Source organism: Astyanax mexicanus, chromosome 9 (assembly GCF_023375975.1).
Source record: "Astyanax mexicanus isolate ESR-SI-001 chromosome 9, AstMex3_surface, whole genome shotgun sequence".
Classification (NCBI taxonomy): Eukaryota; Metazoa; Chordata; class Actinopteri; order Characiformes; family Acestrorhamphidae; genus Astyanax; species Astyanax mexicanus.
The window spans coordinates 25,231,202-25,237,201 of record NC_064416.1 but is presented as its reverse complement, the minus strand read 5'-3'; positions in this window follow the sequence as shown (position 1 = coordinate 25,237,201).

The following is a 6,000-nucleotide window of genomic DNA, read 5'->3' as shown; positions in this document are numbered from 1 at the left end:
TTTAAATTCACACGTTTACATAAACCCCACAGCCATGAATTGGGGGCCTTTATGTGATTTTTGCCAACCCATGACATTGGGCATGACGACCTTAGCGTCATATACAAACCCTATAGATCTTGCTTTTCTGCTGGCATGGCTTTTCTATGGAGATTACACAAGTGTGTGAATGAACACATGCGTCAGCCATGGATGCACTGTAAAGCAGCATTTTTTTTGTTTTGTTTTCTACGTACAGGGAAATGATTGTATGTTACCAATGTGGCAAATAGAGACACTGTGCACTAAAATAACACAGTAGCATTCCATCTAGTATGGGCTCTCGGAGACTTCCAAACAATCAGGGGTTACATGGGAAGACGCAGAGAAATTCCCATCATGTGTTTGGATGGTGAGCATCTCTCCAACAGCACAGAGGATTGCAGTATAGCGCTGATTAGAACGAGATGAAAAAGAGAGAAATAATGGACTGGGAGGGGGTAGTGTGGTGGGGTGAGCGGTGATGTCTGGGGAGGAGGATAGAAGAGCTGGCTTCTTGATCTAAAAATGGAATGGATTCCAATGTGTGGGGGTGGGGGTGTTGCTGTATGTGTGTGTATTTGAAAGAGTTTTGTCAGTAAAGCTGTGTGTGTGTGTGTGTGTGTGTGTATAATGTGCATTTGTGAAGTATAGGCTGCAGATTGAGGAGAACCACCTGAGCAGACTCATGCTCGTCAATCACTATTTCATTTTCTCGTGCCTCTCTTTCATAACACCCCCACTTCACACTGACATTCACTTCCACGCCATTCTCACACAGGGACCAAAATGAGGTATGTTCAGCAAATCTGAAAATATGGGCCTTTAAGTCGCCTTAAAAGCAGTGATTTACTACAAAGAACGCAAATGGAAAGCCCAGGTGATAGATGTTTGGTGAGCCAGCACAGTGCCATTTCAGAGGTGCAGAAGCAGAAACCGTGGGATACAGATGTGTTGGGGGTGGGATTACAAAAGAATTCCTTTCAAATGAAAAGCTTCCGAGATGAGAGTAGGTTCGGTATGCCTCAGCAAGATTCTCGATTGCCGTCTCATTGCTGAGAACCCAAAAAAAGCAAGATACTCTCAGCTGCATCTTACATGTGCACCTACACCTGCATAATTCAGAAGCTGGCTGGTCCCAGACTGCAGCTTTGTGGCCCACTCACTAATGGTGCACCGCAGAAACATTCAGGCTGCTCAGTTCTCTTCCAGACAGCATGGCTGAAGTGAACATGCAGAAAGACCCAGTGCTGGATCTGGTTCTTTCCAGGTACAATACAAAAGACTACTGCCAGGGTGCAAGAAAATGCATCAATCATATACACACAGAATATACAATTTAAGGAGTTAACCACCGTGTTACAGTGCTAGATTCAATGGTGCTCTTTGGCAGCATAGTATTGAAACATTTTTTGTGCTGAGTGGTGTGATTAAATTTACTGATTTACCTCCATTCCTTTGTTGCCACACCAATCATGCTTCCACATACGAAAAACACTACATTTTCAGCCTGCAGAAGTTTAACAAGTATATTTCAGCCCTTCATTAATGCTAACCATGAATATTTTTTCATTGAGAACCATAACCTCAATGGTAGTGGAAAATTGTAAACCCTTGTATTATTGACTTCAAAAAAGTTCAAAAGAGACAAATGTTAGCATACAATGAATCTTGCTAATTTGGAGAATTGGACTAAAGCCACACTAGGATACATGTACATGACATGAGCCATGGCACAGCAATAAGAGCTTTCATATTATCTATGATCAAATTGTTGATTTACATAAAGTTGGGTTACAGAGTGTTACAAAGGGTTACAAAGTGACTTTAGAAATTCACCAGCACACACTAAAGCAAACAATCTGCAAACAAAGACAACTATTGATTCCAAGGGTTTACATTTTACACTACCACTTTGAGTGCTGAATAATTGTATAATAAAGACCTGCAAAGTCACTTGTGGAATTATTTTAGACACATTATATTTACAAACACATATGGATGAAAATCAGATAAGATCAGATCACAATTTACAACAAATGTATGCAGAAAAACTGCAATGAATGAAATTCCAAAGGGTTCATAAACATTTCTTGCCTCTGTACATATAAACATGAGTTGGTGGATGCTTAGGAGCCAAACATGTTTATGATTTACGTATTACCTTATATTTGACAATTTTGGTCTATTTTAACCATAGCTCTCTGATATTAAGCTTGTCCTGAATTAACCCTTAAAATATTAATGCTCCTGTTCAGTTGGTAATTACAATTCCTAAAAACTAATTTAAGCTTAAATCTGTTTAGACTCTACAATTTAATGTTCTATAGTAAAATGTGAGACTTTTAAAAGCCAGGAGTGTACACTTCTTTAGTAAAAGAAGAGTCAGGCAAAAGAATGGGACCATTTTAACATTTTTATTGTGCTCGCCAGAACTATTTCACAGCCTTCATTTTTCTGTTCCTCAGGAGCCATTTCTGCAGCATGGATCATGGTGGGGTGGTTTCAAAGAAAGTGCAGGCCTACAGTGCATGTTAACATTTGGAATTATTCTTAAGGCATTATTTTACTAAGGCTAAGCACAGACTACTGTACCCACCACTGATGAAATCATAGGGAACTCTGAACCACTGAAGTTCTTATGGTTTTGTAACCATATGACTGTGTTGCTATTAAATGATCATAATCATAATCCATTTCAACTCCCCTGTGCTGCAAAGGACAAGGCGCTCACCAGTTCATGAATATTTCAGTAATGATTAGGGGGAAAGGCTGTAGCTGCGGCCTTCAGAGACCAAGACGCCACATTCCTCCATCATATGTCCTGCCAAGTACCAGTGTCCCCAAGCTCGAGTAGTTTGCATTCTAACAATGAGGCATGATTAATTACACATTCTCTATTGCTAAACTATGAAAAAAAACAGGTACACCAAGGCCAGCACAATAACTTAATTATCCAAAACTTTCTGGCAACATTTTTCACACAACATTTCTAACACAGAAACTTCTGCCCCATTGCATTCGCCAAGCCTTTCCCTATTTATATTCACATATTATTCAATGCCTATATGTAAATAGTAATAGTAATAGTAAACATCTGTATATTAACAGTTTGAAATTAATACATGTGCATTTAAACAGTAAAAAATTTACAGTGGTTGGACAATGGAACTGAAACACCTGTCATTTTAGTGTGGGAGGTTTCATAGCTAAATTGGAGCAGCCTGGTGGCCAATCTTCATTAATTGCACATTGCACCAGTAAGAGCAGAGTGTGAAGGTTTAATTAGCAGGGTAAGAGCACAGTTTTGCTCAAAATATTGCAATGCACAGAGTTCAAAAGAGGACAAATTGTTGGTGCACGTCTTGCTGGTGCATCTGTGACCAAGACAGCAAGTCTTTGTGATGTATCAAGAGCCACGGTATCCACGGTAATGTCAGCATACCACCAAGAAGGACGAACCACATCCAAAAGGATTAACTGTGGACGCAGGAGGAAGCTGTCTGAAAGGGATGTTCGGTGCTAACCTGAATTGTAGCAACAGCAACATTTTAGATTTAGTTTATTTGTGACTCAAAGCTTACAGGACTGTACACAAGCTTCCACAGTGTTAAGTAGGAAAACTAGAACAAGCAAAGCTCAAACACATGGAGATGCTTAGCACACAGTGAAAAGGTTGGCAATACTTTGCAAAGTTACAAATATACATATATATATATATATATATATATATATATATATATATATATATATATATATATATATATATATATATATGTTTGAAATGAGCAATTAAAACACAGAGTCCTCCAGAAGAGTGATATAATGGGAAATGTAGTGGGAAAATTGGGCAGAGGCCGGAGAGAGAGCTGAATATGAATAATATTAGTGTTAACAGGATGCAGCCCAGTAAGCTATGGATGTAAAAATTTAGACCACAATGTTAGCTAATTACCATAGCAATGTAGCTAATAGTACAAGTCAAATTTAGTGACCTAACACGGTCATTGTTCACTTATATTTAGGTTGGAATTGGAATTGTTTTTCTTCAAATAATGCAATGTTCTCTGTGTCTATTGTAAAAAACGACTTACGCAATTTATACTCCAAAAAGTTTACCTTTAAATAGAACTGAACAGGAAATCCTATAATGATGAGTTTCTTGATTATATTTCAGAGATTTTCACTTTTGTAAAATCAAAGAAACTCATCATTGTAATTTATTACAAGAAGGGGCATACTTGTGTGTAGTCAATCCCCCCCCACACACACACAATACAGACAGCCATTTTGTCTTTTGTTGTTTAGTTTAAGAGGGCTCTTTACCAATGCAGTTTAACCATGTAGGCACCAGGGTAACGATTGCCCCACCTGCCCCTCCATGAGTTTGCCATTGCTTACTGGAATGTTTCCCCCACTAGGGGGTTGCTTTTCTTCAGATAATGCGATGTTCTCTGTGTCTATTGTAAATTACTGGAAAACTACTTATGCAATTTATACTGCAAAAAGTTCATCAAGGACGCTTGTTGAAGTAAACAGCCTCTCACTGACAGATACAACACTTCCGACCCGAATGAAAGGCAGACTCTCCAGTGTGTGTTTGCCCACACAAATCCAAATTCCCGCTGGTTTTATGCTGTGACCCTGAAGCAGATCCTCCCTCAGCCGGGGGTCTCTCTGGGGGGCGTGTGAAATGTGATTAGCGCGTGTGGACTCCTAATTAATCTGGCCTCGCTCCAGTCAGTTCAGAGAAGAGCTTGTAATTGGTGCTCAGCCTTTTTGAGGTGCACGCACACCGGCTCGCAGTGCGCGTTCTCGTGGTGCACTGTAATTATTGCAAAGATGCCGGAGTGCCTACGGGAGTGCGCATCGGGGCCACTTCGTCCAGGGTGCACTCCCTCAGTCAGGCCCCTTTGGGGGGAGGCGCTGGTCTGCATGCATGATCGCGCACTGGAATAATTAGCCAACGATGCCAGAAGCTCCCCGGGGGGGCTCACGCCTCTCTACGCACACTGCGACCGTAAACACCTCGGAGAGGTGATCATGTGCTCACAACAAACTCAAAATACAGTGGCTCTGGATCACAAACACACACACACAAGCATGAACATATGCACTGATCAAAATTGACCACTTACTGTAACTTTTCTTTTGGATCAGACAACAAGGGTTAGCCCTCGCTGCCTTTGTGTATCTCTGAGCCCCTAAAACACAGTAATGGTGAGAATATACTGTATTCCCAACACTGGGAATATTAACTTGAGTGCTGTGATTAACTTTACGGCACTCATGTGAGAACATTAAACAGTAACACAGTACTGGTAATGAAAGAGACACATATTAACAAGCAATCTATACTGTGTGTTAAATGTTTAGGGGTGGAGACAGTGATAGGGTTTATCGGTAAGGTGGGGAAAGCAGTCTTAGAAGGTAGTATAAGTGGTGATAAGCAGGACAGACAGTGTTGGGTAACACAGATATGGGTGGTGAAAGTGATGGGGCTCTTGGGTATGGGTGAAAACAGTAATGAGGTTCATAAATGGATTCTCATTGCCAATTTCAACTCTAATGTAAAAACTCCAATGTAAACTGTGGGAACACTGTACGGTCATTTTGCAATTGGAACAGCATTGTAGCTCAATGGGATTCAGATCAGGAATTTGACTGGGCCATCCTAACACATGAAATTCTTTTTAAACTATTTAATTCCACGGATAATCTGGTTCTATGTTTAGGGTCATTGTCTCTGCTGAAGAAAAACACGCCCACATCATGATACTGCCACCACCATGTTTCACAGTAGGGGTGATGTGTTTAGGGCGATGAGCAGTGTTACTTTTCTGACATACATAGCGCTTTACATTTGGGCCAAAATGTTCAACTTTGGTCTCATCTGACTGCAGATGCAACAACATGTGAACAACATTTCTTATGTCTTTCTTTCAAATTTGTGTATACAATTAGTGGTTTTAAGGTCACAAA